Source organism: Gossypium arboreum, chromosome 13, assembly GCF_025698485.1.
Source record: "Gossypium arboreum isolate Shixiya-1 chromosome 13, ASM2569848v2, whole genome shotgun sequence".
Taxonomy (NCBI): domain Eukaryota; kingdom Viridiplantae; phylum Streptophyta; class Magnoliopsida; order Malvales; family Malvaceae; genus Gossypium; species Gossypium arboreum.
Window position 1 is genome coordinate 88,987,218 of NC_069082.1, and position 23,340 is coordinate 89,010,557.

Sequence of the window (23,340 nt, forward strand, 5' to 3'; positions counted from 1 at the left end):
AGAAGAAAACTGGTGTTCGCCCTTCACTTGTTGGTAGTTTAGGCACTTAGCTATCAAATTTGTTACTTCTCATTTCAGTCCATGCCACCAATAAAGTTTCTTTAATTCCTGATACATATTATTTCCTCCAACATGCATAGCATAAATGCTACTATGCACTTCCCGAAGTATGGATTGTTTTAGCTCCTTATCTTTCGACACACAATACCTCTCTCAAAAGCATAGAATATCATCCTCTACAGGCTTAATCCATGGCAAAAAGGACACATCTAACGGATTTTTATCCATAATCTCACTAATCAAGGTGGGTTTCACTTGAAGTTTTGCTAATAAACCTTTATCATCCACTAGACTTAACCTAACAAACATAATTATTAGACCAGTCATATGTTTTCTACTTAGAGCATTAACCACTATATTGGCTTTTCTGGGGTCATATTCAATCACACAATCATAGTCCTTTAATAATTCTATCCACCTCCGTTGCCTTGAGCTCAAACTATCCACCTCCGTTGCCTTGAGCTCAACTCTTTTTGGGTGAAAAGATACTTGAGACTCTTATGATCCGTATAAATGTAGCACTTCTCACCTTACAAGTAGTACCTCCAAATTTTTAATGCGAACGCCACGGATGCCAACTTCAATTCGTGATTTGGATAGTTGCACTCATGCTGTTTCAACTGCCTTGACGCGTAGGTGACTACTTTTCCATCTTGCATCAACACACTATACGGCCAATGTAAGATGCATCACTATATACCACATACACATTTCCTGACAGAAGATGAATTAACATGAGGCTTGAGTCAACACAGACTTTAGCTTTTCAAAGCTAGCTTACTGATCATCTGCCCATTTAAACAAAACATTCTTCCTCAACAACTTAGTTGGAGATGCATCAATCAACAAGAACCCTTCAACAAACCTCCTATAATACTTGGCTAAACTAAGGAAACTTTGGATATCAGAAACATTTTTGGGTTGTTTCATTCCAAAATAGCCTCTATATTTTTCGGATCTACTTGGATACCCTCTGCAAATGCCACATAACCTAGAAACATTACTTCTTTAAGCCAGAACTCACATTTACTTAGTTTCACATAAATTTGCCTTTCTCAGAGGATTTACAAAACTTTCCTAAGATGTTCATCGTGTTCGGTTTCAGTTTTAGAATAAACTAAGATGTCATTGGTAAACAAAACGATGAACTAATCAAGGAAGGGTTGGAACACTCGGTTCATCAAGTCCATAAATGCAACGGAGCATTAGTTAATCTAAAAAGCATAACAAGAAACTCGTAATGACCATACCGAGTCCTAAATGCAATTTTGGGCACATCTACCTCCTTCACCTTTAATTAATAATACCCAAACCTTAAATTTATTAGAGAACATTGTTGCACCATGAAATTGATCGGATAAATTGTCAATCCTGGGTAGATGATACTTATTCTTAACAGTTAGTTTACTCAATTGATGATAGTCAATGCACAGCCTTAGGGAGCCATCTTTTTTCTTAAAAAATAGAACTGAAGCTCCCCATGAAGAAACACTAGGTCTAATAAAACCATAATCCAAAAGCTCTTGAACTTGAACTTTCAATTCTTGAAACTCCTTAGGTGCTATGCGGTAGGGAGCAATGGATACTGAAGCGGTTCCAGGCAACAACTCAAGTCTGAATTCTTCCTCACAATCTAGACGTAACCCTAGTAGTTCCTCGAAAAATACATCTAGGAATTCCCTAACTATTTAGATACTATCTACAGTTGCACTACTGTGCACATACATCTAACACATAGGCTAAATAGGCCTCACACCCTTTTTGTACCAACTTCTCGGCTACCATTACGGAGACCACATTAGATAAATAGTTTCTTCGCTATCCAACTATAACAATTTCACTACCCTCAGCCATTTTCAAAGTCACTCTTTTAGAGGCATAGTCCAAACTAACTTGGTGTTTTACCAACCAATCCATTCCTAGAATTAAATCAAACTCACCAAGAGGTAATTCCATAAGATCTACTAAAAACACTACACCTTAAATCTCCAATAGACATCTCATGTAGACCTTACTTACAACAATTGATTGTCCTAAAGGGCTAACTACGGTAACATCACTAGTGGTTTTCTCTACCCCCAATACCCAATTTATCGAACATATCACAAGAGACATAAGAATGGTAGATCTTATATCAATCAAGGCAAAACATGGAACAAAATGGACAGTAAAGGTACATGTCATGGCGTCGAACGTACCTCAATCCTCATGACCTCTAAAAGCGTAAACAAGGGTAGACTGGCTAGCCTCAGTTCGGTTTGCACCCTAATTTCCAATCGCAACATTATTAGTGGCCTTATTTTGTATTCAGCCCCTTAGAGGTAACTGACCCTCTCTCTAATTTTGGGCCTAATTTTGAGTCGAAGCTTGCATCAACTCGACCCGAAAAAGACAATCATTTATCATGTGCTTAGTCTATCCACCTTTCAGACAAGCTCCCAATTTCCTCTAATGCTCACCCAGGTGGCGCTTATGACAATACGACAGTTGGAAGTCTTTCCCCCAGAATCAGCTATAAAAACCCTTGCTGTGATCTGCTCCTTTTTGGCTCGTTTTGTGGGATGAGTATTTGAGCCAGTGAAACTAAAATCTCTCTTAAATAGGACCTTATTCTTTTCACATTTTTTGAGTTCCACTTACTTGATTTCCTCCACAATGTTAGTTTCTTCAGTAGGGTCTCAAACACCCTTTCCTAGTGTAGAGCAGCATGTATTTTGAGGTCAAAACACTGTCCATTTTTTAACCTCATGCATTTATATTTATCAATGGAAACCATACCCTAAGCATAGCAGTTAAGCATCAGAAATTCAACCTCATAATCTGCCATAGTCCTATCTCCCTTCTTCAACTCGATTACTCGACTTTGCGGGACTTCACATACCTTGTGCCCACATACTTCTGTTGAAAGGCCTCCAAAAATATCCCTTGGTCAAACGTTCCGCCTGTGTACCCCTCACAACAGACTAACACTAGTGATAGGCCTCATCCTTTAGCAAGGACATAGTAACCTTCGATAAACTGTAACATATACATATTTTTATCCCATGCTTAGCGCATTTACAGATGATTTCTCCTTAGATTTGGTGAATTCGATGCTCTTAATCCTTTAATTTCATGTTTGATACTTAGGTGAGTATAGGAGAGTAAAAAGAGCGAGAAACGGGCCAAAAACAGAGAAAATGGACTCACATGAGAAAACAACACGGCCTAGACTTCCTCACACGGGGGTGTCACACGGCCGTGTCAATTTGGCAGGATCGAAGCATGACTTACACGGGTAGACCATACGCCCGTGCCTATTTAACAGCCTTGACCACGGACTTAAGTAATCGCACACGGGCGTGTCACACGGGCGTGTCCCTGCCGAGCCCAAGTTTAGTCTAATTCAGAAAAAGCCAATTTTGAGGGCTTTTAGGCATTCCAAAGCCTATTTAAATACTTGAAGAGGCACTTAGGAAGCAAATGAAGAGTAGGAAGCAAGGAATTACTCAAGGAAAACCAATTGATCCATCTCAAGAGTTGGATTCATCATTAAGACTGGAGATCTCTCTTCAAGTTCCTTCAGGAGTTTTGGGTTTTCTTATGTTTTGTTATCTTTATGTTTTTGAGATGTTTTCTTTCATAAATATGAACTGAACCCCTTAAATACCTAAGGGGAATGAAACCTAAGACAGATCTTGTTATTATTATCTGAATTGTACGATAAATATTTGACTTGTTCTTAATTATGTGTTCTTAATTCTTGTTTTAATATTCCAGGATATTGATTCAAGTCAACGCTCTTATTCAAAGGAGGAATAGATCCTATGTAAGAGTAAAATTGTCATAATTAAATGGAATTGATTACGCGTCTAGAGATAGGGTGACAAGATTTTGCCGGATTAGGGTGAAACCTAATAAGGGAATCCATAGATCGAGTTAATGCAATTCTAGTGTGTTAATTAGAAAGAGATTTCAATTATTCAACCTAGGGTTAGACATTATTAGTCTCGAGAGAGATAATAATATAACTTAGGGATTTCTACGGATCAAGTCAAATGAATAAATCGTCTGATTCAGAGTCAAATAACAAGTGAAGTCTAGGTGGATTTTTCTTTAGGTATTGTCTCAATCAATCGAACTTTTCCAAAAGTATTTTCCCGAGTTTTCTTTCTGTGCATTCTTAGTTAGTAATTAGTTTAGATAACCAAATCTCTTAATTTTTAGGCTAGATAATAAAAAAGAAGTAAATACTAGTACTCTTAGTTCCTTTGGGTTCGACAATCTGGTCTTGCTGAGCTATACTACTGTTCGATAGGTATAAGTTAGTCTCAAGAACATTTCATTTATAAATCTTTAAAACCTGTTATGAATATCACGCATCAAGGTTTTGGCGCCGTTGCCTAGGAACTAGGATATTAGGAACACTCGATTTTTATTACTTTAGCCATTTTACTTTTATTGCAATTTAAATTTTTATTTTCTTTTCTTTTCTAATTCTTCATTTATTTCCTTCTGATAGGTTTTTCTAGTTTATGAATAGAAGAAACCCGTCAGGACCATTACTTTTTGACGGTGAGATCGACTGTACAACTTGCAGAAATCAGAGAGAAATAAAGTGAAGCCTAAGATACACAGAGGACGAGCAAGAGGACGATACTTCAACCACAACCGAGGAGATGGCTGAAAACCAAGAAAATCCGCTACGTCCTGCGATTGCTACTGATCCAGTAAATCAGAATCCTGCTCCACGCACTACATATGATTATGCTAAACCTAATTTAACAGGAACTGGGTCAAGTATAGTTAGACCTGCTATTGCTATAAATAATTTTGAACTGAAACCTAACACAATTCAAATGATACAACAGTTTGTTCAGTTTGATGGTTTGCAGGATGAGGATCCCAACGCTCACTTGGCAAATTTCCTAGAATTTTGTGATACCTTTAAAATTAATGGCGGTTCTGATGACGCCATTCGCCTTCGGTTGTTTCCCTTTTCGTTAAGGAATAAGGCTAAAAAATGGTTGAACTCGTTACCACAAGGGTCAATCACTACTTGGGAACAAATGACCGAAAAGTTTTTATTAAAATATTTTTCGCCAGTTAAAATAGCCAAATTACGTAATGATATCTCTTCTTTTGTGCAGATGGATTTAGAAACACTCTACTATGCATTGGAGAGATACAAGGACCTTTTGAGAAGGTGCCCTCACCATGGGTTACCGCTTTGGCTACAGGTCCAAACGTTTCATAATGGCCTGAATCCTTCGACTCGGCAGATAATTGATGTAGCCGCTAGAGGAAATATCAATAATAAAACACCTGAGGCTACTTACGAATTTATTGAGGAAATGTCACTGAATAACTATTAGTGGTAAGTTATGAGAACAAAGCCGACGAAAGCAGCTGGCGTTTTCAACCTCGACGTGGTTACTATGCTATCTAACCAAGTAGAACTCTTAAATAAAAAGATTGACAATTTGTGTGGTTCTACTCAGGTACATCCAATGATGAGGTGCGATTCGAATGGAGGAGCATGCACAGAATATCAACCCTTCAACCCTAGCACCGAGGAGGAACAAGTCCAATATATGGGTAACAATAACTCTAGACCCCAAAATAACCCGTATAGTAGCACTTATAATGCAGGTTGGAGGAACCATCCCAATTTCTCATTGGGCGGTCAAGGAAATCAAAGGCCACAACATCCTCCGGGTTTTCAACAACCACCTTACCAACAAGAAAAGAAGCCGAACCTTGAGGAGATGTTAACAAAATTCATCTCAGTGTTAGAAACTCGTTTCCAGAATACCAAGATAGTTCTTAAGAATCAACAAGCATCAATCCAAGGGCTCGAAACTCAGATAGGCCAAGTTGTCAAACTGATTTCTGAATGACCACAAGGAAGTCTACCTAGTAACACTAAACCCAACCCAAAAGAGCACGTGAAAGCAGTTACACTAAGGAGTGGGAAAGTATTAGCTGAATCTGAAAAGAAGCCACTATAAAAAGCTGACAGAAAGGAGCTCGAACCTGAAAACAATGACAACCTAATGCCAAAAGAATATAAACCACCAATCACATACCCAGCAAAGTTGAAGAAAGACTGCATGGATGCACAATTTAGTAAATTTCTTGAACTTTTAAACAACTGCATATTAACTTACCTTTTGTTGAAGCTATATCGCAGATGCCTATATATGCAAAATTCCTAAAGGAGCTTCTAACAAACAAAAGGAAGTTTGAATACTTATCTATAGTGGAACTTAATGAGGAGTGCTCAGCCATACTCCAAAATAAATTGCCAACCAAACTGAAAGATCCAGGAAGTTTTACTATTCCCTTCTTAATTGGTAGTTTGAATGTTGATAAAATACTAGCTAATTTTGGCGCTAGCATTAATTTGATGCCATATAAAATGTTTAAACAACTTGGTCTTGGGGAACCTACACCCACTAGGATGTGTATTTAATTAGCTGATAGATTTGTTAAATATCCTAGGGGAATCATAGAGGACGTACTTGTAAAAGTAGATAAATTTATATTCCCTGTTGATTTCGTTATGCTTGACATGGATGAAGATGTTGAGGTGCCTTTAATTTTAGGTCAGCCATTTTTAGCCACTGCCAGAGCTGTGATTGATGTGGGTGATGGTAGGTACTTAGAGTAGGTGACGAAGAGATTATTTTTAAAATTTATGATGTCATGAGATTTTCTAGAGAACAGGATGACTCATGTTATTTTATTGACTCTATTGATCATGCTACTCAAGATTCTTTTCTGGAAATCGTACACAAGGACACGATGGAACTATGTCTCAGCCAAGGAGAGGGGATGGATGATGATTATAAAATAGGAACCAAACTAAACTCCAATGAAACCTCCCCAAAACTAGTAGAATATGAGGGAATTAAGGTAAAAAATGAACTTAAGCAAAAACCCTCTATTGACGAACCTCCCAAACTGGAACTTAAACAATTGCCGAATCACTTGGAATATGCATTCCTTGGAAATGATTCCACATTACCAGTAATTATTGCATCCAACTTGCAACCCAAGGAGAAAGAGGAATTACTCCAAGTATTAAGAGAGTATAAAAGGGCCATAGCTTGGAAAATTTCTGACATTAAAGGGATCAGCCCTTCTTTTTGCACCCACAAAATTTTAATGGAAGATGAATATAAACCATGTGTACAAGCCCAAAGACGACTGAACCCTAACATGAAGGAAGTTGTTAAAGCTAAGGTAATTAAACTTCTAGATGCTGGAATTATTTATCCTATTTCTGACAGTTCTTGGGTGAGTCCAGTGCAGGTCGTTCCTAAGAAAGGAGGCATGATTGTTGTAGCCAATGAGAAGAATGAATTAATCCCAACAAGGACAGTCACAGGTTGGAGAGTGTGCATTGATTATAGAAAACTAAATGATGCCACGAGAAAAGACCACTTTCCCCTTTCATTCATTAACCAAATGTTGGAAAGATTGTCAGGACACATGTACTACTGCTTTCTAGATGGACTCTCTGGCTATTTCCAAATCCAAATAGCTCTTGAAGATCAAGAAAAGACGACATTCACATGTCCATATGGTACATTTTCTTATCGTAGAATGCCTTTTGGATTATGTAATGCTCCTGCTACTTTTCAGCGCTGCATGATGGCCATTTTTGACGAACTCGTAGAAGACATTAAAACGAGTGTTAATAAGATGTGAGGAAACAAACCTTGTGCTTAACTAGGAAAAATGTCACTTTATGGTTCAAGAAAGTATTGTGTTAGAACATAAAATAAAGTATTGTGTTAGGACATAAAATTTCTAGTAGAGGGATTGAGGTTGATAAATCTAAAATTGAAACCATTGAAAAACTACCTCCCCCTAATTCGGTTAAGGCTATTAGAAGTTTCTTAGGACATGTTGGGTTTTATAGAAGTTTTATTAAAGACTTTTCTAAAATATCTAAGCATTTGACTAACTTACTATAAAAAGATGTACCTTTTAATTTCGATCAGAAGTGTTTAGAAGCATTTAATACTTTAAAGGATAAATTGACTAAAGCTCCAATTATAATTGCACCTGATTGGAATTCACCTTTTGAACTAATGTGCGATGCGAGTGATTTTACAGTAGGTGCAATTTTGGGACAGTGAAGAGATAAACATTTTCAACTTATCTATTATGCTAGCATGACTTTGACAGCCGCACAAGAAAACTACACCACCACGGAGAAAGAGCTGCTAGCTGTGGTTTTTGCATTCGATAAATTTAGGCCATATTCAATATTGTCTAAAGTTGTTGTTTATACTGACCATTCCGCTCTTCGCCACCTTTTGACTAAAACTGATGCAAAACCTCGACTCATTCGATGGATCTTATTATTGCAGGAATATACTTGGAGATTAAGGATAAGAAAGGAGCTGAAAATCTTACGGTTGACCATCTCTCCAGGCTTGAAAACTCAAGTACCAAAGAACCAGCTGACCTCAAAATAAATGATTCATTCCCTGAAGAACAATTTTTTGCTATATTTGATTCTGAGGTACCTTGGTTCGCAGATATTGCAAATTTTTTAGCCACTAACAATATCCCAAAAGGGTTGACACATCAGCAAAAGAAGCAATTCTTCACTGGTGTGAAAAACTACTTCTGGGAAGACCCTTTTCTTTTCCGTAAATGTGCAGATCAAATCATTAGGAGATGCATTACAAGGATAGAAGCATTGAAAATCTTAAAACATTGCCATTCAGGGCCGGCTAGAGGACATTACGGTCGAATAAGACTACACATAAAGTCCTCGAATCAGGTTTTTATTGTCCCATTCTATTCAAAGACACCAACAAGTATGTTACTTCTTATGACAAGTGTTAAAGGACAGGTAATATATCCAAATGTGATGAAATGCCTCAAACATATATGCTCTCATGTGAAATATTTGATGCTTGGGGTATCGACTTCATGGGTCCATTCCCTAGTTCATTCGGGAATAAATACATCTTAGTAGCTGTTGATTATATGTCCAAATGGGTTGAAGCCCAAGCTTTACCTAGTAATGATGCTAGAGTAGTAGTACGATTCCTTAAGAAAATCTTCTCTCAATTTGGTACACCTAAAGCAAATATCAGTGATAGGGGTACTCATTTTTGTAACGCCCAATTTGACAAGACCCTCAAGAAATACGGAGTTCATCATAGAACAGCTACCCCTTATCACCCCCAAACTAGTGGCCAAGTCGAAGTAGCAAACGGAGAGCTTAAACGTATCCTAGAAAAGATAGTAGAATTAAACAGGAAGGATTGGGTGATGAAAGTAGATGATGCTTTATGGGCTTATAGAACTGCTTTTAAGACTCTCATAGGAACATCACCTTACAGACTTGTTTATGGGAAAAGTTGTCACCTACCGTTTAAGTTAGAACACAAGGCATTCTGGGCTATAAAATTTCTAAACCTTGACCCCAAACTTGTAGGTGAAAAAAGTTTGATGCAGTTGAACGAGTTAGATGAGTGGCGAGCCAATGCATATGAAAATTCGCGCCTATATAAAGAAGCAACAAAGTGTCACCACGACGCCCGTTTGAAGCAATGAAGGCGATTTGAAGTTGGAGATCTTATCCTGTTATATAACTCGAGGCTCAAATTGTTTCCTAGAAAGCTTAAATCACGATGGTCAGGTCCTTTCGTAGTTCAAACTGTGTTTCCATATGGTACAGTAGAGGTAAGTCATCCATCACAAGACACTTTTAAGGTAAATGGACATCGTCTCAAAATGTATAATGGTGAGAATTTCAAAGATGATAAAGAGGAGCTACGGCTCCATGAAGTTACCTAAATACACCCACAACGTAGAGTCGAGCTTAGACTATAAACAAGCGCTTCTCGGGGACACCCCGAGCACTAATGGTGCTAACTTCTTTAAATTTTAGTCTTTAACATTTAATACACTAACTGAGTCATTGAACACAAGATTTTCAGAACGACATGGCCAGGCATACGGGCGTGTTGTAGGTCGTACACATACCACGGGATGCAACATGCCCATACGGTACAGCCGTGTGAAAACAGGGCAAAAATTTCTTCCCCAACACGGGATGCCACTAGTCGCCACGATCGTGCGACATGGTCTTGGGTGAAACTGCTAAAATAACACGGGCGTGCTACACGCCCGTGTTTTGCAACCGTGGGCAAACCTGTCAATTTAACACGAGCATGTGCCTGCATACACGAGCGTAGGAGAAGCGAACGAAGATTGACACGATCATGTAACATGCCGAGTACACCGATGCGCCCAATTTCAAAAACCACGAAACGCACAGGCTGAAATGAAGGCATACGAGCGTGCCCCATGGCCGTGTGTCCTAATTTCTCTATAAACACCTATTATCTATCTTAGCTTAATCTTTATATTTTGAAATTACTTTTTATTTCCTATTAATACTATTTTATCTTTAGTTTTTACAATTTCTATTTTCAACTATTTCATCACGAGTAATTATGCTTCATTATTTTTCCTAAAGAGTTCCTAATTTTATCACAGTCATAAAGAGCTCCAAAGCTCGTCATCAAACAGGAAATAAAATCTCCAATGGCGCAGGACTTATGGACTAATGAATCTCTACCACCATCTGAGTATCCTCCTCCACCCACATCATTGCTTTGGTCGTTCATTCTCCATGACTCCAATTCAAGGAGTTCATTCATCATTCAGGAAGTTTCACTTCTCTCCCTATCTTATGATTATATATCTATCTTTTTCAATATATCTATCTTTGTACATTGAGGGCAATGTACATCTTAAGTGTGGGGGGTCTTTTTTAATATCATTAGAAATCCCTGAATTTTGTCTTATTCTCACGTGAATTACTCATATCACTATTAGAATGAATTTTAATTAATTTATGATTTTTATGAATATGTCTTGAATTAAAAAATAGGCAATTATGCATTGATTGTTTAAACTTTAAGGCATTAGGGAATCAGGCATGATAAGTTGATTTTTGAAGAATGAAAAACTTTTAGGTTGTTTCTTTAAGTTTAGGTATTATCTTGAGTTGAAATTCACAAGTTTAAACATCAAAAAGCCATAATTTTTGTGAGATCTTGAGCCTTTAGAGCATATTTTATGCTCACTTTCATTATGAGTGCGTCAGTTTTGATTTGTTATTCTAAAACTTGCTTGATTATGCATGTCAAGACCACACCATTTAATTTGATATGTCAAGATGATAAAGGCACTTAGGTTTAACCCACTCACTCCGAAAAAGCCTTACCTTCATAATTAACCCTTAGTGAACCCCTTTAAGCCTAACAAGCCATTAATTGATTTACCCTCAATATTGACCCATAACCCATTATTGTTGAAATCCCCTAATTCGATCCCTATTTTTTGTCGAGATTTGATTTGAACCAATTGCTTAGCTATGTTTTGCTCTTCTAAATATTTGACTTGTTCTTAAAAAAAAGAATGTATTCCAATACATATTAGTTGTAATTCGTCGCTTTTTAGCTTGAATGTTAATTCCATATTCTGAGAAAGAAGCTCACTTGTATTTAATTGAGGACTAGTTGTTTTTTTAGCTAAGTGATTTTTCAATTCAATCTTGATTCTAACCTTTTCTTTCAGCTTGTGACCACACCCCCTAACCAAAGCCACATTACAACCCTCTAAAGACCTTTTTGATTGAGGTATCATCTCAATATATAGTGGTGGAGATTTGATTTTTAAGCAAGCCTATGGTAATAACTTCTCATATTGACTAATGAGTGCTTTAATTGATGTCCTTAAACACCTTGAGTGATTTGAATGAATCTTTAGTGAGGATGTTAAACTCTGTGATATTTTGAACAAGGAAATCACTTAGATGAGGGGAGACACCTATGTTTTCATGATAAAATGCTCAACTTAGAATGCCTGAAACTTTGATGTACTTTAAGTTGAATTTTCAATGTATAAATATTTATGGATTATTTTGAGATATTATTGATAGGGATTATAAATTGAGAAGAATTTATTTTGATCTTGAGTTGAAGATTTTGCTTGAGGACAAGCAAATACTTAAGTGTGGGGGTATTTGATAAACCGTAATTCATACATATTTTTATCCCATGCTTAGCGCATTTACAGATGATTTCTCTTTAGATTTGGTGAATTCGATGCTCATAATCTTTTAATTTCATGTTTTATACTTAGGTGAGCATAGGAGAGTAAATATCGAGAAACAAGCCAAAAATGGAGAAAATAGACCCACATAGGAAAACAACACAGTCTGGACTTCTTCACACGGGCGTGTCACATGGCCGTGTCAATTTGGTAGGATCGAAGCACGACTTAAATGGGTAGACCATACGCCCGTGCCTATTTAACAGCCTTGACCACGGCCTTAAGTAATCGCACACGGGCATGTCACACGGACGTGTCCCTACCGAGCCCAAGTTTAGTCCAATTCAGAAAAGGCCAATTTTGAGTGCTCCTAGGCATTCCAAAGCTTATTTAAACACTTGAGGAGGCACTTAGGAAGTGGACGGAGAGTAGGAAGCAAGGAATTACTCAAGGAAAGCTGATTGATCCATCTCAAGAACCAGATTCATCATCAAGACTGGAGATCTCCCTTCAAGTTCTTCAGGAGTTTTGGGTTTTCTTATGTTTTGTTATATTTATGCTTTTGAGATGTTTTCTTTCATAAATATGAACTAAACCCCCTAAATACGTAAGGGGAATGAAACCTAAGATAGATCTTGTTATTATTATCTGAATTGTATGATAAATATTTGACTTGTTCTTAATTATGTGTTCTTAATTCTTGTTTTAATATTCCAGGATATTGATTCAAGTCAACGCTCTTATGCAGAGGAAGAATAGACCCTGTCTAAGAGTAAAATTATCATAATTAAGTGGAGTTGATTGCACGCCTAGAGATAAGGTGACAAGATTTTGTCGGATTAAGGTGAAACCTAATAAGGGAATACATAGATCGAGTTAATGCAATTCTAGGGTGTTAATTAGAAAGAGATTTCAATTATTCAACCTAGGGTTAGACATTATTAGTCTCGAGAGAGATAATAATATAACTTAGGGATTTCTACGGATCAAGTCAAATGAATAAATCATCTAATTCAGAGTCAAATAACAAGTGAAGTCTAGGTGGATTTTTCCTTAGGTATTGTCTCAATCAATCGAACTTTCCCAAAAGTATTTTCCTGAGTTTTCTTTCTGTGCAGTCTTAGTTAGTAATTAATTTAGATAACCAAATCTCTTAATTTTTAGGCTAGATAATAAAAAGGAAGTAAATACTAGTACTCGTAGTTCCTTTGGGTTCGACAATCCAGTCTTGCTGAACTATACTATTGTTTGATCGGTACACTTGCCTTAATCGTGATAATATGTTAGTCTCAAGAATGTTTCATTTGTAAATCTTTAAAACCTGTTATGAATATCACGCATCAACCTTCAATCTTTGTCTTGGAGTACAATCTAAATCCTCCAAAATCCTCTCCATCGACTCCATCCAGTAGTAAGTCATAGTAGGGAATGTTCCAACAACACTTTTGAATATTTTAGCCCCATTTGGTCGGAGCCTCTTTGTAACCGATTCATGCTTCCCGATCTAGTTTGGGCTTCAACAACCCTCTGCAAAACCCTCGGCATTGCTTGTGACACTACATCATCTCCATTCTCAACCTCTGCCACCATTGGAAATTGAATTTTCTATGTATTCCTCCTTGGGAATTGGGTTTTCACCTTGAATAATGGGCGACACAATAGGTGTAGCCCTACGCGGCTTACCTCTGCCACGTCTACCTTAGGTGTTTATGGTGAATTCTAAAAAATTTAAAATCTAAAGTATGTCTCCAATTTTCAAAAAAAAAAAATTCAAGTGTTACCTATTTCTCCTTAGTGTCTACAGTCTAGAGTTTACAGCTTATCTAAAAGTTCAATTCTAACCATCAACTTGAACAACTCTATCCAAAACTGGCCTGTAAACCACCCATCTCAATCACTAACAATATACTGTGGCACTCCCCAATATTTCACCATATGTTTAAGGAACAAACGAGCTATCTGCTCAGTAGGGCAACCCTTGATTGCTGGAGTAAAGGTTCCATACCTAGAAAATCTATCCACCATAATAATAATACTCACAAATCTATCAAGTTTAGGCAAACTAATAATAAAATCCATAAATACAATCTTTCATGGGCATTCTGGAATGGGAAAAGGTTGTAATAAATCAGCTGGAGTTCTTAACTCTACCTTGTCTTGTTGGCACACTAGACAAGTCTTCAATACGTTTCAACATCATCACCATGAAAGGCCAATAATAACGGTCCTCTAAAAGAGTCAAGTTACAGTGTATATCTGGATGGTTAGCCCATCTCGAGTCATGGCACTATTTCATGACTTCTTCGCACAATTTCCCATATTGAAGCACATAAAGACGATGCCCCTCAGTGTACAACAAATCTCCCTCGAGCCAAAATTGCCTCATTTTCCCTTCTATAGCAAGTTCTATCAATGCTTTGGTGGTGGGATCATAGGACAATCCCTCTTTAATATGCTCTAATAGAAAGCTATCTGGCTGGCTGATCGCAGCAAACTCTACTTTTTGACTTAACGTGTTAGCCATTATGTTGGCTTTCCACGACTTTGTAACACCCCATACCCAACTCGATCGCCAAGCCCGACCTATAATGTGTCATATTTGTTACCGAAGCAACCACAATCAAACTACAAAAAAACTACACCATTAAATGTATCAATTCCAGCCAGTACATGCATACAATACAATATAAAATTATTTTCGAGTCTTGAACGAGCTTACAAAAGCTCTAATGCAAACCCGAGATTGAATTAGGAAAAAACTGCAATATTTTTACAAATTTAAGTTAACGTCACTACATAACATACTATCAATTTCTTGTCTTAATGACCCATGCTCGACGTCACGTCGTGGCATGGTGGCCTAATCTCATTGCAACAACAAACACCCGACATCGTGATGTGACATCCTGTTTCTACTAAATGTTAAATAACAACAACTTGTAATTCCCATTCAATCTCAATAAATATTCAATACATAATTTCAGGCCACATTTGAAATCTTCAAACCTCAATTCTAGAATTACAACACCTTTTTCAAGAATGTACAAATGCCATTACATCTTTAATTTTTCTAACTAAAACATTTCATTCAGAACCTCAAAAATACATATCTATTTACCAAGCCATTGACAATTGCAACTTTTCATACTATTTTAAAACATATTTGAATTCTATCTATACATTTCATCCAACAGACCAATTTCATACATCAAGTTATGATTCAAAGGTGCATATAACTATAATGGACCGCCCTCCTCGCATTGCCCTCGCGAACGATGGACGAAAGAAATCAACATTCACTAAAACAAATATAATTATCGTGTCTTACTGCAAGTGTGACAGGTCAGTTGTATTATTTGTAGTGTTACAATTGAACACTAGAGTATTCCAATGATCAAACCAAGAGAATCGTGGATTGAACAATTTCTAAATAACGTGCGTGAAATAAAGAGTCTAACCAACTAATCACAAAAAATTATATTACGAAAAACCATAAAATGACTAAATTGTAAATGTACAAAATTACGAAATTAACAATTAAATAACAAATGGTGATTGGTTGAGCACAAAGCGGTTCACTAATTCTCAAATTAGGGATTCAGATCACTTAAACTTCCAAAATGTTTCTATTTTACCTCTTGGTCTCAATTTTACCAAGTTAGACAAATTAATTCGGATTATCTCTCAATCTAACCAGTTAACCTGGGACTAATGAATTAGTGCCCAACAAGATCTCCTCTCGATCTCACTTGCCTAGATATTCCCTTAGAGTCGTCAATCCTAAATTTTTCGGTTTTTTCAAATTAGTCCAATTTATTATGATTTGATCCCTTATTCAAAAATTATCTCATCACTTCTCCATCAACCAACCCCTTTTAAAGGTTTAGTTACTCATCTGAAAATAAAGCTAATAAACATGGAAAAGAAAAACATGGAAGCCATTAAAGAAAAGCTTAAGAAAAAGGTAAAAGCTTGGACTTTTATACAAGAAAACTTAAAATATATGTAAAGAGAAGCATTCAACAAGTAAATCTAAAGCAAGAAACATAAAAAGAACAAACTTTAACGGATTTAAAGTAAAGAAAACTGAAATACATTAAACTAAAGCTAGAAATGTCATTACAACCAAGGTACAGGGACTGAAAGTGTAAATAAACCTAAGATATAGTGATAACTAACTTAACTAACTACAAGAACACTAAGAACAAGAAGAGAGTGCAATAAAATAAACTCTCAAACTAAGAAAGAAGAAGAAAAAATAAAAACTGTAACACCCTTAACCCATATTCATTGCCAGAACAGGGTCATAAAGCATTACCGAACAAACGAAATAATAAACCATTCAATTCATATATCAATTTGGTGATAAAAACACGAACGATAAAGACATCAAATGCCAAAAGCAAACCAACCAAAATACCACATTTACAAGACAAACATAACAACATCTCATCCAACACAATTCACTTATACATGCCATTATACCTTGATCAAGATATCAAATCTACCGATATAACCGTTGGATAGTGTGATAGATCTCTGACAAGCTTCCAATCTGACCGAGCTTCCGGTAATCTGTAAGTAAAGGAAAATAACTACGTAAGCAATGAATGCTTAGTAAGCTCTTACAAACTTTAAACATAACATTTCATTTCAACAACGAACTTAATAGATTAAATATAAACCTATATTAATGCCTCAAGATTTATGAACTACATAACCATCAATTCATAAATGAGTAAGTCTATCACATCATATATATTTTAATTCCTAACATCATAGGATTTTATAAATCATTATACACCATCATTAACTTTTTAATAAAACTATGAATTACTTCCTTTACTTGCTTTCCATTTCATTTACTAAGCATAAACTTAAATAAAAATATCAATTCACTAGTTAAATTATTTATTCACATCATAGGTAAGTTCATCCATAACATACGTAATTTCTCATATATAAAGACATCATTCAATTCATCAATCCCTTTTTCATCATATCACATTTCAATAATGAACTTACCATTTCATTATCTTTTCTTACACGTTTCATTTATATAATACCAAACATAAACATAAACTTCAATCATAGTCTCAAGCTTAACATAAGCCTAATCTCCATCATTAATACACAAGTTAAAGTATTTATGAATATAACTCATTTGAGGTCAATCACATGATAAACCATTTATTCAAAAAAATACACCTTTTGAATCTTACCATTTTTTATGAACATAAGCATATTTTCATTTGGCTACTTACCATTTCAGTGTATATACTTAATATTAAACATGATATAATACAACCATAAGCTTAGAACAAATTTAAGCATCATCTATAATCTCAACTGATGAATTTATTTATGTTAAGATCAATATTCAATAAATAAAAAATCTTTCAAATTCATTAAACAGATTACCTTACCAAGATTTTTCATTCGAAGAACAACTTACGGATAATAGTACATTGTCAGCTGGACCGAACACACCAGACAGAAGCTCAGAAGAGCTGATCCAACCTAAATATGCCAAACAAAAGCTCATAAGAGCTGGTCCAACTGAAATACACCAAACAGAAGCTCATAAGACTTGGTCCACCCAAAACATGCCAACAGAAGCTCTTAAGAGCTAAACAGAAACTCATAAGAGCTGCTCCACCGGAATCATGCCAAATAGAAAGTATAGCATGAGAGTTTGCAATAAATGCTGAACCTCAGTTTACTTGGGTAATATACAGATATCTCCCTCCAATACCATCTCCATTCCAAACTCCCGTAATACACCAAAACACGAATGTACTCTATCCTACGTTCAATTCAAATCGAGTATCAAATTCAATATTATAACTTAGATAATAATTCATTTCCAAAAATAGAACATATATATTATATCGTGTAATACCAATCACCTGTATATATAAATAATAAATATTAACCGTAAGAACTTACCTGGCCAAATCGCAAAAATGTCAAAGTACAAAGGCTATTTGGTAATTTTTCATTCTCCTTGATTTTTCACTCAATCTTGATCATACAAAAGAAACACCCAAAATCGAAGCTTCACCCCCTTGGCTATGGATTTTGGCCATTGAAGAAGAAAAATGAAAGTAATTTTGTTTTTCATTCTTTAATTTTGTTTAAACTTTTATTAATTTACAAAATTGCCACCCAAAACACATTATTTTATCATTTCCCATTAAATTGCAGTCCCACTATATTAATTGGGGAATAATTGTTACTTAAGTCCTTTCTCATTTATTAATTAAGCTATTTCATCACTTAAATGCTATATTTAGCATATTTTGCACTTTTACAATTTAGTCTTTTTAATTAATTAACTATTGAAATGTTAAAAAATTTCAATAATAAAACCTCAATGATACTTCGTAAATATTTATAAAAATATTTACAACTCAGTTTATAGAAACGAGGTACCGATACCTCATTTTCTAAAACCACTTGACCTTAAGGTCAAACCACTAGAACTTAATAAATCGCTTATATAACATAAATTATCAAATCAAAAATCTTTTTAAAAATTATATTTGACTCATAAATATTAAATAATAATATTTACAAACTTACTCGTCGAATTTGTGGTCCCAAAACCATTGTTTCTGACACCATTGAAAAACAGCCTATCACATAAACCCTAGAAGAAGTGTAGAAACACTAAGAGAAAACCTAGTGAAACTAAGGCTAAAACTAAGCTAATGTGGCCTTTTTTCTCTCTCAGCCAAATTTTGGTTCATTTCAGCAGTTATTCTGACCCTATTATGTTGCCCAAAATACCCTTGAATGGGCCTTCAATGATTGGTGCTTTGATTGGACAAAGACTATCATTTGTGTCATTTTTTGTCCCCTCACGATATGGATATTGTGATACCTTTGGAATAGATATCGCTATATCGTCAGTAGTCTTGAACTTGTAGGTCCTGGCAAGTGGGTATTGTGATACCCAAAATGGATATCACGATACAACTGTAGGTGGTTTCATCTTTGGGGGCCTTTTAGAGGTATCGCAATTTCAATGGTAGGATATCATGGTACCCTCTCCTTTTTTGATGTTCTCACTTGATTCCAGCCTCCAACGTGTCCCTACAACATTCAACCACATGTCAAGTCCCCTAATAGCACTATTGGCCAATTTGGGTCTCAAGAAAAGTAAATACGAGGCATTAAAACTTATGAAATTAAAACCTAAGAACTACAAAAAACTATAGAAAAGACACTAATATGTTTGAAAACAAGCTCATCAAGTGTACCAGGAAAGCCTAATTTGCCATATCAAATTACGATAGATCAATAATATTATACCAAAATTGACTCAACCTAGGTACATGCCATACTTGCCACCAAAACAAAACTTATACAAACTTTGTTGCGTAGGGGATTGCTTCCAGGATTCTAGATCAATAGCTTATAGTATCAAGTATCTTTTATACCTATGCACTGAGAAAACAAACTGTACACTGAGCAAATACGCTCAGTGGTATTTCCATGATTCAAACGAAAATAATACAAAATTATAGGCATATACATTTATTTAATCTAATCACAATTTCGAACTCATGCTTATACAAGTTCATACAACAACTTATAACACATAATAGACATGCAAAATATCATTTGACATATCAATTTACCAAAAATACATACAAACTTTCCGATCATCATTCATTTCACCTGATACCTAATCAATTCATAATATCATTAAATATACTATACTTATTCATTTTCTAATATCAACATTTACATATATATAAATATTCGATTGCATATATGTATTTTAACTATTCCTAAGCATATTAACTCTTTCATACTTAATCGGGCCCTAAGGCTCGTTCTGGATTCATTTATCATATTGCATTTCTATTTCATTTACCATTGCACATATCATTTAATCAATCCATATGTTTATAACTCTATTAACCAGACATGGACTTAGAACGGATACGCAAATCTGTCACCTTGGGTTGCCCAACAATGATAACGCTAATATGTACATACTACCACATTAGGTTGCCCAACAACGATGGTTTTCACAATCTGTTAATTTTGTCACCCTAGGTTGTCCAAAAATGATGACTCTATATGTTTTTTTCCTACTAAAAAGTTGAGTGATAACCAAAGTAGTTTACCCTTAAAAAATTTAAGGTTTGACACCGTAATTACCCATCCAATTCTATCTTTTCCAACTTAACTGCCACAAAATAAGACACTATTCAAAATTCTGCAATTATAATGCTTTAGTGGATGACTTTTAGTTATGGTATAGATGTTAGCAGCTTTTAATTTATGGTTTTTGAATTTCTAAATCTTCTATTATCCTATTGTCTATATAAACAATATACGAAAAGAATGTCCAAAGGTTTAGAATTGTGAAGATTATTATGGCTGGTTGGGTTGTGGGCCAGCTATTGAAGGGAAGAAACTAGAGGAGACTAGGGAAAGAAAAAGAAAACACAAAAGTCTCATTAGGTTTTTTATTTTATTTTATTTACATTATAGGAATTTTGTCAATTTTCATTTTTATCTCTCTATTATTTTAAATTTGAGATTTAATTTTTATATTTTAATTTTGAACATAATTTAATTTTATATTTTATAATGTTATTAATTAGCCCAAATAATTAATATTCTTAATTATTTTGATCATGTGGATTAAAAAAACACTATTCTAAAAATTATTTTGGCATGTTAAGTTGGAATAAGTATTCAAAAAACATTTCCACTACCAAAATCATGAAGGTTACTAATTATTTAGACCAAAAAACGAAACATCTCTTTTTTCTCTTTTATCAATCATTATAAGATAATGATAAATTTGCAATTTTTCTCCCTCTATTATGCTCAAATTTGGATTTAGTCTTTATATTTTAGTTTAACACAATTTGGTTATCTACTTTTACAATGATATTAGTTAGTCCAAATAGTTAACATCTTTAACCATTACGATTAAAAAAACATGCCAATTAAGAAAAAATCCTAAAAATTTTTCTCTTTTTTTCTCCAAGCTGTTTACTTCTTATCTTTTGTTTTGCTTAGCGACGATGTTAGCCTCCAGATTGAATATCACCCACCTTTTTCCTCTCTTATCAACCCTTTCTTTCTTTCTTTCTTCTTCTCATTCACTATACATGTCTTCTCTCTTTTAAGTTTGCAAATCTATTCTATGGGTAATCTTGTTGTCTTCACAAGTTGTGACGGATAGATGATGATGCCTATTGTTCGCTAAAACCCCACTGACTACTAATAGTTTTTCTTGGAAAGTGGGTGGCTCTTCGTCAACTTCTTAATTTGTTTCTGATTTGAGAATATTTCAGAACAATAAATTATTTCACGTGTTAATTTGGACCCGTGTTGTCTTAAGCTTTATGTAACAATCCGGTTTAGACCCTAGTCGGAATAGTGCTTTCAGGATCACAAATTCGAGTCAAAAAATTATTTTAATATTATTCTCTATGTTTTTAATATTTGAATTAGCAAGTGTGAAAGTTTCGTATAAAAATTCAATCATTTGGATGCTTAATTTGTGAAAATGACCTAATCGCGTAAAATGTAAAAGTGGCCTTCTATTTGTTAAAGTGCTTAATTGTTATGTCTTTGTATACGTGGGGTCCTTATGATGCAGTTATACCATTGAATTTATGAATGAACATATTTAGGCATGATTTAGTGGATTTTAAATGAAAATAAAAAGGTTACTTAAGTAAATTGTTAAATTAATGATAGTTAATTAAACAAAATATGAATTTTGCTTCATTTTACTCATATTTTCTGAAAAAAAAACTAAATAAAAGAGAAATAAAAAGAGTTTTAGGGTTCGGCACATTGATTTGGCGATTAAGGTATGGATTTTGTTCGGTTTTTGATAATTTCTGTCTTAGTAATCGTTGCACTGTACCCATGTCAGAATTTTGGAAATTGTTAATGATTTTGAGTTGAGAAATTGATGAAATTATAATTTTTGTGAAGTTAGTTTTTGGCAAATGGAATATATGTTTTGGGTTAACATATTTTGTCTTTGAAATTTTGATGAATTTGAGTAAAATGGGCTAAATTGTGAGAATTTTAAATTGAGCGACTAAAATGTTAAATAAATGAAACATATAGGCTTATATGAATACTATGAGAATTCGGCCTAACATGGGTATATGTAAATTTTGTGTATTTTGTGATTTTTATAATTAAGGACTAAATTGTCAAAATATGAAAATATGAGGGCTAATTTGTAAAATTCCCTAAATATGTTTTTTTTGGATTGATTTGAATGACTTGGTGAATAAAAGTGTTAAATTTGAATTTATATAGATCAAGAACTAAAGAAAACAGAATTAGATCGGGTAAAGTCGAAAGTCATCAAGCAGCCTATTCTGTCTATCCGAATCCGTACGAGGTAAGTCTATATATAAATAAATGTATTTGAAATGGTTTATTTATACTTTTATGCTATTGAACAATGATGAATGGCTTTATGCCTTGAATATAAGATATCCGAGAAAGTATCGACAGAGTTTCGACGTCCGAAAAACCCCGTACGAACCCTAGGACTAGTTAGGATACATATGTCATGACATAGGATCCAATATGTTATCGTGTAAGACCACGTCTGGTACGTTGGCATCGACTTATTATTTGCGTGTAAGACCACGTCTGGGACGTTGGCATCGTATTTGATTTCATGTAAGACCCTGTCTGGGATAGTGGCATCGATATTTGATTACATGTAAGACCACGTCTGGGATGTTGGCATTGTACTAGATTTCTGAGCTATTCGCGTATCGGTACAATGAGCATTCTAAGAAACGAATGATTATATGTTATGTGTATCCGAATCAAGTACGTTTGAAATGTATACTATGTTTGAGAATAAAAGGTAAGTACATGTATAAGTGATGATATATGTTATAAGTATCAGAAAATATGCTATATATGTAAATGAATTGGGAATATGTTAAATGTATATGAACTATGTGAATTGAGATAGTATTTGGCCATGGAGTATATATAATTTGATGATGCTTTCAAGTTTTGAATGTTAAGTTTATTTGTATATGGCTTACTAAGCTTTTGAAAGCTTACTTTGTGTGTGTTTGCATTTTTTTATATATATCAAAGCTACCGGAAGCTCAGGGATCGTCGAGGATCATCACCACACTATGAACCTTATTTTGGTACCTTTTGACATTATGAATATAAAAG

General features: G+C 34.8%; 1 non-coding gene across 1 annotated transcript; it reads right to left on the reverse strand.

The window, feature by feature from the left end:
• Window positions 1-5,156: 5,156 nt before the first annotated feature.
• LOC128287099 (small nucleolar RNA R71) lies at window positions 5,157-5,263 on the reverse strand. The gene has a single exon (XR_008277799.1). It is a non-coding gene; the product is annotated as a small nucleolar RNA R71 (small nucleolar RNA).
• Between the last annotated feature and the right edge of the window lie 18,077 nt (window positions 5,264-23,340).